Source organism: Haemaphysalis longicornis, unplaced genomic scaffold, assembly GCF_048455015.1.
Source record: "Haemaphysalis longicornis isolate Haplotype H1 unplaced genomic scaffold, Haemaphysalis longicornis Haplotype H1 scaffold_10, whole genome shotgun sequence".
NCBI lineage: Eukaryota > Metazoa > Arthropoda > Arachnida > Ixodida > Ixodidae > Haemaphysalis > Haemaphysalis longicornis.
In genome coordinates, this window is record NW_027526204.1 from 76,197,718 (window position 1) to 76,211,790 (window position 14,073).

Here is a 14,073-nt window from a genome sequence, read left to right on the forward strand (position 1 = left end):
TATATCCTGCACCTGAATCGTGTAAGTGTACCAAAATCAGAAATAATACAAAGTGGAAGCGTCACCTTCACAGGATGCATTCATATCATCGATAAATATAGAGTGCCGCAATTTTTATTGGTCTTGATAATTTTGAACCAGTTAATAAATGCTCCAAAGCAAGATGTACTGTGTTTGAACTGACCACTGAACCGTGTGATATTGTTTTTTGTTATGTGGAATTTATAGGAAATATACGAACCGCCCCAAAGTTCGCACACACACCGGCACAACGGTCACGATTAATTGCTATGTTCTATTCGGTGGGGGTCCTTTGCGAAGCTCTAAGTGGTATAACAAGGTGGGATGTGAACAACTGCGGGATTCGGTGAATCGGCATGATTGGCTGTGGCAGCTGAATAGCATATAAGATTTACTTTAATGTAATGGGAAGCCTATTTTATTAGGGGACAAGTTCTCCCTTCAGCAGGAGCATGTCTTGCAAAACAGGTAGCATAGTCCTTGCACCATCGTGGGCCAAAAAAAAACCACGTTGGTTGGCCATTTTGTCCGGACGAATCTACTAATGTTTTTTTTCCGCTCGGAGCTTGGGATCAGGACAAATTATTCACCAGGCTCAAACTTCTAAGTCTAGCAGTTTCTGTAAAAAAAGCCAAATGAGTGCAACTGGGTCTGTTCTTCGCAGTCAAGTCGCACAAACCAGGCATCCCGTTCAGGGCCATCATGTCTGAACATATAGTTTCGGGGTTCTAACCGACGGATTTTCAGTAACTGAGCCTTGGCGACCTATTTTTTTGTCCTGTTCTCAGCAGCTGGTTGCGTTTCTGGTAATGTAAAACCCTTGTTTGAAATATAAAAATAGAAAATAGAAATAGAAATAGAAATAGAAACAAAAAAATAGAAAAATAGGCTTTGCTTCCATTGTTGAGTTAGACGATTTGTTCTACAGCTTTGGCACATGCACAGCTCATGCAATACATGCCAATCATGCAATTACTGCCCTCGACGATGAAGCAGCTTTTCCGTTCACTGTGTAATTTGGGTTGATGGATTCCTTGAATTGTTAGGCTTTTACCAGCGGTCTACATTCGTTGAATGGGAAGGCAACGTGCGGATTGAAAATTTCTGAGTTTGTATCGAATCTAAAATGGCACCGGTTTCAGGTGATATTATCTTGAGTTACGTGGACAGGTCACTCGACCGTGTACGTGTAGGTTTGGCTCTAAACGTATGCAAATGTGTTGATGTCTACACTGTTTTCTGCAGGAGAACGGACACGATGCGTCCCGTGATTGACATCTTGAATTTGTTTAAGCAGTACGAGATGGGGCTGAGGTTCACTACGGAATTTTCCACTTATAAGGCAATTAGGCTATGGTTGGGAGTTCCGCCCGAGGATGGCAATTTTTTTCTTATCCTGCAATTCTATGATAGTTAAGAACAGTATAGCCGTGAATTTCTTCATGTCCCTCTTGAGAAAGTCATGCCCGCACCCAGTGACGTCGAGCTTTTCATATGACGTGACTCGCCTAAAGCACGCAGGATTTGCTGATGACGTGTTGGTTCCGGCGATGCACCAGGTTGAGGTGCACCACGTTTAGGTGCACAATGGCGGTGCACCCCGTTTATACCTACAGAGGAACAGGCAGAGGTAGACACAGAGTGGGGTTAATTCCATCTTTCGCATATTAAGAACAGAACTTGCGTTCCTGCCTCGTGTGTCCTTCCTTAAGAAGCAATTCAGCCATCTTAAAGATAGCATCCACTGAATAGGTGGTGACATTTCTTGGCTTCATAAAGATCTGTTATCCTGCTATCGACCTGTAACGCCAGTGAGGAACGTTGGCTATTGTGGCGGATGTGTGATTGCAGATTTCTTCAATATTGTTGTTGTTCGAACACGTTGGTTCTTGTTTTATGTCTTTGTGAGTGTGTGCGATGAGCTGGAAGCGTGCACTGTGTTGAAATGTTTCGCTTTTTCTGTTTCTTGTTTCATTGAAACTCAGTTGTTAGTAAGCTCTCGTCCTGTGTAGTTGCTCTCTTTGTCAGACGTTTTTCTGCGCTTTTAGTAACTATTACATAAGAACTAATAAGTAGGCTGTGATCCCAATGCACCTACAGCCCGCTAAGTGCGACCGCGTAGCGCCATAGCAGCCTGTTATACGAGTCTCACTGTTTTCAGAGACAGGGCGTTGCTCGGCAGTGTTGCCCTAACTACGCAGCCTAGTTCCTCCGGCGCTGATGTATCCAAGCGAGAAGCAGTCGCACAAGAGCAAGCGATAGTGCAATGCATGCAATACTGGATGGCCGCGCATGCGCTGTACGCGGTCTCGACCGCAGGAACCACGCAACCAGATGGCCCAGCGGTTATTTTTGGTCGCCACTTCCCTGAGCCGCAAACTTAAGCTCGTGACAATACAACAACGGTTTTATGCTTGTTGTTGTGATAACAGAAATATAATTGGCCTCGCAAGAGTGCGAGAATTCATGTGTGTGTGCACGCGTGTCTCTGTCTCCCCGTGTGCTGCCGCGACATTGTGATTATTTATACCGAAACAAACAGCGGAAATGACCCCTGAAGCAAGCGGATGTGATTCCTCCATCTTCCGTGGTATGTATGAAACAAAGGAAAACGGCTGCGGGACCACTGCAATAACGCTGCTCAAATTGCCGCTTCCTGATATTTATATTTTCGTTGGGATCCTATTATAATGTTTTCGCACAATAAAACTTGCCCAATGGGGCAACCTGAACTGAGGTGTGGTTCGAGACGTTAGCTCATGCCTAGAGCAGTAGCTTCAGCTTGCTAAGAACAGAGCAAGCGCAATAGCTTTAACTCAATAGAATATATGTAGTACTCCCAAGGGCGAAAAGAAAACAATATCGAAAATGAGATTACAAAAGAGGGAAGGATAAAAAACTCAGAGAAGCTTGCGCTTACGCCCATAAATTGTATGGCGAAGTTGTTGCAGGTGAGCATTGCCACACACATAGGTTGCAGCATCATGGCTTATTTGCACAGCTATGATGCGAGTCATCTTTGTCATATATGCACCGAAGAGGCCTTTGTCTTCTCCAACTTGCACTAAGATCAGCCGGGCTTGTACTCTGCGAAGCTTCCACAAAGATATGCCGGGCTTGAACCAGAGTGAATCTGCAGGATTTCTTTAAACGTGAACACTGAAAAACACACCACCACACATTTGTACAAGCTCAAAATTGTTTATTTGCATGTTCCGTCGTTGGCTCGCTGCTTATAACTTTCGTCGTAGTAGTCATCACCTTATGCATCGGTATCTTCGTGTTCTTCATGCCTCATGCCAAAATTACATGCGCGGTAGCGCTTGACGACCGTAATGGAGTATTTTTTTTACTGCGCGAACCGCTGCGCGAAATCCACTGCGCGAACCGGGGACTCGGCGATCCCCAGGAGGCACGCGCTCACGAGCGGTCGGCATTTTCTCGCTCATAGCAGTTTTGTCAGTTTTTTGGCTCAATCCACTGCGCGGCGTGGGGGTGTTAGGTGGTCGCGCAGCGTAAGCGCTCACTAGCCCTCTGCATTTTCTTGGTATTCTGTCCTGCAACCCCGATTTTACAGCTCGTAAAACAGGTCCGCTGGTAAACACAACTAAGACAAACAGGCTCCCGCAGATTTCCTGACCTGTCTGATAAAGCGGTAGAAGAAGTTTTTTCCCACATTGGTGTTGGCTACTATTGTGTAGCGACTACATAAATCTGATACGCATTGTCCCCAAAATCAAACGTTTTGAGCAGAATATGAAACATAGTAATTATATTGACGTCCTCTCAGTATAGCACGGCATAGATTAGGCAAAGTTTTTTCTGCAGAAGCTGGGTATCATATTACAGCAGAATTGCTCCTTACAGAGGACATTACAGCCACATCGGAAACGTCTGACCCAGGCAGCACAGGACTGTTCGGCCTAAAACAGGCCGGTGTACTTTGGCCGGCGATTTTCTGTACGGCCGTTTTCCGGCAGCCATGTTCGGCCCATGTCCAAATGTGGGCCTTTTGGCCGTATACGGCCGTACTCCCATGGCTGTCCAACGGCCAGTGTCCGCCGGCCAGTCGACCGGCTTCCGGTCATACGGCCAGATTCCAGCCGTAGCGTTCCGGCCATTCCAAAGCTACCCGTGTACGGCCGAAGTACGGCCGCCGGAGGACAGCCGAGATGCGGTCGTCGGACTCCAGCCAGACTAAAGCTGCCGGAAATACGGCCGTGCTACGGGCATTGGAGTTCAGCCACAGTACGTTAACTGTACTGAGGCATGTCGCGCAAGCAGATGACTCATTCGCGCAGTGCAGAAGCAGCACAAACCCAGCATTTCGGGTTCAATGCACCCACATCAAAGTGCACTCGCGCGCAACCACCAGCCGTCAAGCATTCAGCGCAGCCTTGCTTAATTACGAGCCTCAGTTGACAGCAAAATTCATTTATTAAACAGTGCTCACAAATTGTCGTTCCTTTAATTGATGTGCCTCTTGTACTGCCGAACACAGAAAATATTCAGTTCTTTGTAGAGCTTGAATAGATGTATTGTCCAGGTCCTGATATCCTCTGTGGGGCGGCTTACCTGTAATAAACGGGCAAAGAGGAGGGGGGGGGGGACGGAGGGCGCATACTTTAGTGGGTTGAATTTCAGAGAGATAAGTTGCGCCGCTTTTAGCCAATTTCTTTTAGGGCAATATTCCAGAACACTTTCATGCTATGACTACATAAACTATTTTTATAACAGTTGCTTGACCCATTTTGATGTATATAAAACCGGCGTGAATGCCTTTACGAAGCGTTTTGGCTCTCAACAAAACACTCAGGAGCATTTAATATAAGTCCTTCACAAAAAAGTATGTCCAGTTTTTGCCCATTTTTCTTGCAAAGACATTTTCTACTCCATCAACTTTTCTGATGATCTTCCGCAGGGCTGATCCTAAGAAGGAGCGAACAGGTACTTTCATTTTCAATCTATTTTAATATTGTTTTCATGAGTATACGTCCACACCACTTATTAGTCCAAAAGAACTTAATTTTCTTCTAATGTCATACTACGTTCAAAAACTTCTAGACGCGTTGCGAATGACGCCCTGCTTCAGGTGGCTGCAGTTGTATCCCTCTGTGTTCACGCAAGGAAAGGCGTAAAATTAGAGTTACATAATTTGTTTCAAACCAATAACATAGCAATTGTAGCATGCATACAGGAAATCTTGCATACTGCACCGAATAGGGCAATAAATATTTTATTGGTCAAGGTTGAATGCGTAGGGTTCTCTACCCGTCGGAGGTAAACTTGCGCCTCTGGAAGTTTATTTATTTATTTATTTATTTATTTATTTATTTATTTATTTTTATTTGTTTATTTATTTGTTTATTTATTTATTTATTGTTTTATATTTTTATTTATTTATTTATTGGATGCCTGCTTGCCTTTTCATGCATTACAGAAGGGAGATACATAATACTAAGGAATAAATATGAGACAAAATAACAAAATAATTCTACAAAGCGTGCTGAAAATCGTCAATATAAAGAGTTAATGCAATCATACGTGGAAGATAATTACACTGAAGTATTGATGTAAAATAAAATGAACCGCGCAAGGCGTCACCTTTAAAGAAAAGTTAATAATTTGCTTTAAGCTAGCGGTCCCACTTTGCGATATGTAGAATGGCGCTTGGATATACTTCTCCCCTTCTACTCCAGTTTTCGAATGATAGATATTACGAAAAGCGTTCAACCTGTGGTTTCGTCTGTGATCTTTCACGCCCTCCCATTTCAGTTTACTTTTACTTTCTCTCATGCTAAGTTGAGCGTGCCAATTACCTAATACGAATCGCACTGATATATTCTGTATCTATTCGAGCGTATCAACCAGCTCTTTGGTGTAGGGATCCACGAAAACACATCCGTACTCCAAAATTGAGCGCACATGAGTGAAATACGGTTGTTCTTTTCAGTTAGATGGATGTTCACTGAAATTTCATCTCAGAAAGCCAAAAACATATGCAGCCGTAACTTTTATGGTGTGAACCTGCCTATTTAACTTCTAACCACTCCCTAAATAAACTCCTAGGTATTTATATTCCTCGGCCGTTGTCACAGCAGCATAATTTACGGTATACGTATTCAATTGGGTGGAAGGTTTTCTTGTAAAGGTGCCGTTAATACACTGTTTAACATCCAAAAACATTTCTGAATCAGCACACCAGTATGTTATTAAAGTCGAATAAAGCTGCAGGTATACGGAATCACGTTCATTCACTATAGTCCTGTAAACTGCACAGTACTTTTGAACAAAGCTATAGGGCCAATAGCAATAACAATGCAAAAACCGATTCATTCAGTTCATAGGATAAAATGTACTACGCAGAGGGTGATATGGAACACCATCATTTTCTTTTTTGCAGTCCAAGAATATACAGTCAACCACTTTAAGCTTATCTATTGCAAGAGCAAAATCGCGCGTGAACTCAACAATCTGCGTTGAAAATCCTGACAAAATCCGTGTTTGCTAGGATGCTGGCGAGTATGTTTAACCCAATGAGTCATATCCCAAGAGTAGCTAAGCTCACCTTCAAACATCGGAACTGAATTAACAGCTAGGCTTCGTCAGTGACAAGGCTCTGTTTTTATCGCAAATTTAAAATAATTTTTTTTCTAATTAGGCAGTCGTAAAATCCCATGAAGTAACATAGTGCAGGGCATGAAGTTGATCCTACCTATTCACGAGCGAGTCTCTTCTACGTTTATCACCAACAACATAGTGCAACATTGCTTGTCGCAGTTTCATTGTAAGCAGAATAACTTGCGCTTTTGCTCGCACTTGCCTTTCTTTGGTGGGTAGTCCGTCACATGGTGGCGGTTTAGCTCCTGCGTGGTGGCCGCTTGCTCGACGCCCTTGAAGGCCAGTTATTTTGGTGAACCATCTCCATCTCGGATCGGACATCTCTGCCGGGTCGATGTCTCCAATGCTCTCCATTTTTTGGGGGGTGAATAGCCTCGAGCTGATGCGTCGACGAAGCCGGCGGCAGAGGCGTGGTAGCGGCGATGACTGGCGAGGCCTAGCTCACCCGTCGGTGTGGCACAGTCTTCTTGTGGCAATAAATGACATTTCGATGGCCTAAAAGGTTCCCTGCTAATGTCCAGTGAGTCCTTGCACCTTGCCCGTTCACCGAGAACACTCATACTGTTTGACAAACGATGTTCGTTCATTTAAAACGTAGAAACATGGAGCCGATGAAAAACGCGTCCCCGTCGTTCGGCTTCCTAACGGCTTTTTCTCCCCCCAGAAAAAAACCGGTCGGTCTCCTTCCAAACACGTCTGTGCATGAATTCTCGGCGCCCAGGCGCGTGCCGTTGTTCGGCTGTATGCCGTTTGCCGAAAAAATGACGTATAACCAGATACCTTACGTAGGCCGGTCTCCTCTTGAACACCGGTTGCCAAATATTCTGTAGCCATTCGCTTGCCGTAATTCGGCCGAGGACAGCTAACCGAATGAAAAACGTATATTCTGGGGCCGTACGTCGGCCGGTATCCTTCATAACACTGGTTGCCTGAAGAAAACGAATTCTCTACCGCCGAACGCGCGGTTCACCTTTGAAACAACGAATGCACGGCAGCCGCGCTCCGGCCGGTCGCCTTTCGAACACCAACTGCCGCAAGAATACGCATATTCTGTGGCCGGTCGCTTGCCGTGCTTCGGCCGATTACCGCTTCCCGAAGAAAAAACGGATGCCCTAAGGCCGTACTTCGGCCGTTCTCTTTCTCAACATCGGCAGCCGTAATAGAACTGAATATCTGGCAGCCGGTTAGCTGCCATTGTGCGTCCGTACACGGGCGGACGGAAAAATACCGAAGCGCTGGTTGCCGAATGTTGGCCGTTCAACGCATGATCAGTGGCTGCCAGAACCTGGATGCTGGCCGGACATGCCAGAAAGCGGCCATAGACGGGCCGGTCTTGGGGCACACTTTCTGTGCCGCCTGGGGAGTGGCCGACCTTGTCCACAAGAAAACACAGAAAAGATATGTTTGTCACAACTGCTGCTCCTGGAGGTATAGAAATACTTGGAATAGATTAAGGCATCTCAAATCGTTTTTGTCACCAGCAACGCAAACGTACGGTAAAAACGAATCAGAGAAAGAGTTGCACGCACATTTTCAGCCTGATCTGGTTCCGCAGTAGACGCTCATTCCTCTCAGGGTGGTACTGTCTGAAATTATGTTGTGACCATGTCAATCTCACCCGAGTTTTTTCTTGACACCATGTTTTTTAAGGCAAACTATCCAACAGTAAATTTAGCCAATTTCGCGCCACTTAGAACACTACACCTTATACCAAATTCCTTCCGTAAATCTAGACATCATTTCCAGAGTAGTAGGTACAACAGTTTATTTTGTTCCTTGCAGAGGACCCCCAAAACAGTCTGGAAAGTACAGAATGGTCAACTGGGTCCACCAGACAACAAGAAACACCTGCGGTTGTCACAACTGCTTCTACAACAGGTACGGAAGATATCGGGATTGATTGGGGTATTTCGAATCGTCTTCGCGTCTCATGTCACGGCACCAGCTCTACTGCCGCATGGTGAACCATGATTCAGAAAATAAGTAGCACGTAGATCTTCTGCTCCATCTGATTCCGCAGTAGACGCTTTTTTGCCTGAGGGTGGTGCTGCCTAAAAGTATGTTGTGACCATGTTAATCTCACTCGCGTTTTTTTCTTGAAAATATGTTTTCAAGGTAACATATCAAAAAGGAAATTTAGCCAGATTTTCGCACCACTCAGCTCAGTATCCCTTAATCCTAATCTGGTACGCAAATCTAGACATTATTTGTCCTGATTAGGAGCTATAATTGCTTATTCGTTCTTTACAGAGGACACCAAAACCACTGTGGAAACAACAGAATGGGCGACCGGGTCTACCAGACAACACAAAACACCTACAATAGTCACAACTGCTGTCCCAACAGGTACGGAGATTATCGGCCTTCAGTGGGGTATTTCAAATTGTCTTCGCGCCTAATGTCACGGCACCAGCTCTACTGCCGCATGGTGAACCATGATTCAGAAAATAAGTAGAACGTAGATCTTCTGCTCCATCTGATTCCGCAGTAGACGCTTTTTTCCCTGAGGGTGGTGCTGCCTAAAATTATGTTGTAACCTTGTTATTCTCACCTTCGTTTTTTCTTTAAATCATGTTTTTTAAGGTAAAATATCAAAAAGGAAATTTAGCCAACGTTTCGCACAACTCAGCTCAGTATGCCTTAAGCCTAATCTCTTACGCAAATCTAGACATTATTTTTCCCGATTAGCAGCTATAATTGCTTATTCGTTATTTACAGAGGACACCAAAACCACTGCGGAAACAACAGAGTGGCCGACCGCGTCTACCAGACAACCCAAAACACCTATAATTGTCACAACTGCTATCCCAACTGGTACGGAAGATATCGGAATTTATTGGGGTATTTCAAATTTTCTTCGCGCCCAATGTCACGGCACCAGCTCTCCTACCGCATGGTGAAACATTATTCGGAAAATAAGTAGCACGTAGATCTTCTGCTCTAGCTGATTTCGCAGTAGGCGCTCTTTTCGCTCAGTATGGTGCTGCCTAAAATTATGTTTTGGCCATGTTAATCTCACTCGCGTTTTTTCTTGAAATTATCTTTTTTAATATAAACTATCCAACGGTAAATTTAGCCACTTTCGCATCATTTATTCAGTATGGCTTAAGCCCAATCCCATCCGCAAATCTAGACATCATGTCTCGAGTAACAGGCATAATTGTTCATTCCTTTTTTGCAGAAGGTACTAAAACCACTGTGGAAACAACCGAATGGCCGGCCGGGTCTACGATACCTCACAAAACACCCATGGTCGTCACAACTACTGTCCAAACTGGTACGGAAGATATCGGAATTTAGTGGGGTATTTGAAATGTCTTCGTGCCCAATGTCACGGCACCGGCACGGCACGGCACCCCGCATGATGAAACAATGTTCCGAAAAAAAGTTGCCCGCAGATTTCCAGCCCCCTATGACAATGCAGTAGCCGCTCTCTTCTGTCTGAGTGGGGTTGCTTACAATCATGTTGTGACCATGTCAATAGGACGCGTGTTTACGCATAAATTACTTCTTTGACGCAAAATTTTCAACATCGTAACTTTAGTGATGATCGCAGCACTTAGCACTAATGCAGGCATCGGTTTAAAGCTTCCCAACCGACGACTCAGCATGCACTAATCGGTTAATTATTCGATTAATCGGTTGCGTTAGTATAGAAAACTATTAAGAATTTTATTAATAATATTAAAAACAGTAAAAGTAATATCAATACGCTCCTGGCTGTTCACTTACATTTCAGATAAGGTAAGCTGAGCATCATTATTATGACGTGCATGCGGGTGGTACGCCTAATAAAGTAGTAGTTTGACGCGTGGGTACATGGTTGGCGATGTTTAAAAGTGTTGGACCAGAACACGGACGAAGACATGAAGAAGACGAGAGATACAAAGTTGCCAGTTAGAGCTCTGTGGAATCGTCTTTATGTTTGGGCGTTTGTCACCGCGTTCATCATCAGTACTATTCCTTCAACCAGGAAAATCGGAAGCCGCCGTTATTATAAGGAACGCCTATTAGTCACGTCTTACTTATGTCAAAGTGAGTTTATACAACGGTAAGTCAGACGACATGAGTTCCCGCTGATGGTTTTTTCTACCGTGTATCAGTAGCATTTTCATATTATTTACATATTAGTTGCATTAGTAGCCTTATTAGTAGCATTTTCCGTACGTGTTGAAAACTAGCTTTCAGTTTTAATCAATATTACAATCTCTGAGTATTGTTGGTTTATTTATTCTGGCCTTTCATGTACCGCAGCTGCACAAGGGTTACGCGCCACATCGTAGCGGACGGCTCTGGATTTATAATATTCATTTGGGGATATTTACGTATACCAAAATATTAGGACGGGGCCATTTTGGCTTTTCATCTCCATCTGAAAAACAGGCACCGTGGCCAGGATTGCACCCGAATGCTGAGGCTCAGTAGCAGATTATACGCATACTAGAATCGTTTTCTGTTGTGACGTAGGGCGGGTTATTTCAACCCAAATATTATCGTAGCGACGCTTGCGTTGCACTCAATTTCAACATCGCACACAAGTTTTATTTTGCTGAAAGGACGTCACCTGATTAAGCGGGTAAAAATATCAATCGCGACAAAACAATGCCCGATTATTCGTAAAGTTAATCGATAAGTCTGCCGCCCTTTCTTAGCACAAGGTTGATTATGAACAAACGCTTTCACAGAAAATAGACATCTATCCGCGGGTAGAAGGTATAATTGCTGAAACGTTCATTGAAAAGAACACTGCAAGCAAGGGGGAAACAACAGAGTTGCAGACCCGCGTGCACCAAAAAACCCATAACGGATATGTTTGTCACAACGGCTGCCCCAAAAGGTGCACACAGAATCGGAATTTTTTATCGTATTCGCGACTGCGTTTGTGTGCATTGCAACGTCACAAGCACCGCTACGACATGGTAAAAAACAATTGAAAGAAATGTTGCACGCATATGTTCCGCCCCTACTGATACCGTGGTAGACGCTTTTTTGTGGCAGCGTGGTGTTACTTGCAATTTTATTCTGACCATGTGCATCTGATACGGCCTTTCACGAAGCTATTTTAAGGCACAATATCCAAAGCAGTATCTTTAGTGATGGTCGCACCACACAGCACGTGATGACCTAAGCATACTGCCTTACGCAGAAACTAGACATGTGCGTCGGTTGGAGATATAACAGCTCATTTGTCAGTTACAGAGGACACTACAATTACACCGGAAACAACAGAGTGGCCGAGCGTGTCCGCAAGAAAACCCCAAACAGATCATTTTGTCACCACTGCACCCACAACCGGCCCTCAAGGTATCGGCATTGATTCGGGATTTTCAAATTGTGGTTGTGCTCACTGCCCCGTAACCAGCACCGCTACCGCATGAAAAAACTTTATGAAAAGAACTGCCACTGCTAGCATTAGTGATGGATGGCTGGAGAAACAGCAAAGCTGCAGGATCCTCTCCCTTCGTTGGAAACCTGGCTGTTGAACCTCACATGTATTTTTAAACTTTCCGGCGGAGGTTCCTCATGACTGGAAGGCCAGAATTGTTTTGTTTGCAGGCTTTCACATGCCTCCCAAAGCGGACTGCGTTTGGACACTCGAACTCACGGCAACCGGCTTCACAAACTCTGAGTCTGTAGCGTGAACTCGACGTCTGTGCTCACCACTTCAGGCGGGAGCAGACGTGAACTTGCGAGGAGAACAGCACGCAATCTATGACGCCATGGACGTAACCGCACTGAAGGCGGTTTCATAACCCCAGGAACGCAGGCTGTATTACGACCACGGAAAGATTTTTTCCCTGGTTTCTCCGTTACTGTTTCATACGGCGGCAGACATCTAATTCTTTTCTGGTGTGCTCATTTAAGGCAGATCGGTCATTAATTTCTTTTTTCTTTTAAATCAACTTCCAACGTCCCAACCCATATGTCCATTTGCTCCTTGTGTCGGAATGAGGTGGCCTGGGAAGGGGAGATATACTGGCTTTTTCACGCTATGGGGAACTAAACTTTTTTTAAGGTTTATCTATTTCTTCTGCTCCAAAATTCCCCTATTTGAAGCTAACAATTCTAAGAATTCTTAACAGGCTTTTTTTTCCTTGTAGGCATTGCGCGCTGCACTCCCACACAACCTTTAAACTCCGGAGCTGTCTTAGCTTTTATCTGTACCTTGGAGCCTTACCAGGAAACAATCACCATCGGCAAAGTGGAGAGGGTGAAAATGCTAGGCCAAGAAGTGTGAGGGAACAAGGCGTGCAGGCAAGGAGTCCACGAGCAGGCTTTGGGAATACTCCCTTCAAGAAATAAATGCGATTAAGGAGGTCCCGAGAATCGAACCAGGACCTTCACGCCATGATACCAGAAACTTAGCCATCGGGCCACCCCTAAATCCCGAGGGGCACGGGGTTAGCAGCGGCAGGGTAAAAACATGTGCACCCAATTAGAAAGAAAAAGATGTTGTTGCAACGCAGTTTGCCCCACCTAGAGGCAAATAGGTCAGGCAGGCATTTGCAGAAGTGTTCGAGCTAAATGGGTTAATATTGACGAACGAAAACGTAATCATACCACACAAATTAGGCGGCCATAGAGTACAAAAACCATTCTCTCTCGCCTTCTCAGGCCGTCTTATTACAAGACGGAAAGGTAAATGCGCACACGGGTTTTGGAGGTGGTAAATAAATAATAAAAGAGCAAAGAAAGCGGTATCCAAACTCCCCAAATTAAGCACAACAAAAAACACATAAAATAGCGCCACCTCATGATGAAAAAAAGACAGCCCACGAGGAAAAACGTTTCCCTGGTCGGAATCTAACCTGAGTCTCTCGCATTATGAAACCGGCTCTATGCGATTGTATTCGTTGCATGCTTCCTCGCGGGCTGTTCTCTTCGCGAGTTCACGTGCGTTCACGACTTATGTGGGGAACACAAATGCCGAGTACGCGATAATGAGTCCGAGTGCGCTGAGCTGGCTAACGAGGGTTCCAGGGCGTGCTAACGCGTTTTACTTGCGGGGAGCTGTAAAACCTACGCCGAAAATAATACGGGACTGCCAGTCACAGAGATCTTTCAGTGGCAATTCAGTAAATCAATGTAGGTGCCTCATACGGGTCTTCAATGAAGGAAGAAGGGTCGCCAGCTTTCTTTTTTGGATGCCTTGCACCCCTAGTACAATCTGCTCCAATTTGTTTTTTTTTTTCGATTGCTTGCACATGTTATTGCTCTCCGCTGCTGCTAACCCCGTACCCATTGGGTCTTTAGGATCATCCAGTCGTTAGGCTGCCGCTTTCACAGCGTAAAGTTCTAGGAGTTCATTGCTGGGTTCTCCCTAAACCCATTTATTTCCTGAGGCGCGCGCCCCCGACACTTGCTCACGAGATCCTCGTCTCCTCACCACTTCCCCACAGACTTCGTTTACTGCATTTTTCACCCTCTCCT

At 44.9% G+C, this 14,073-nt stretch overlaps 2 protein-coding genes across 2 annotated transcripts in view; both read left to right on the forward strand.

The window, feature by feature from the left end:
* Positions 1-14,073, forward strand: part of LOC144158802 (chitin deacetylase 7-like) — a 194,240-nt gene that overhangs the window by 64,097 nt on the left and 116,070 nt on the right. The gene's annotated exons all lie outside the window — the stretch shown is intronic.
* Positions 1-14,073, forward strand: part of LOC144158054 (chitin deacetylase 7-like) — a 37,289-nt gene that overhangs the window by 10,447 nt on the left and 12,769 nt on the right. The window lies entirely within an intron of this gene.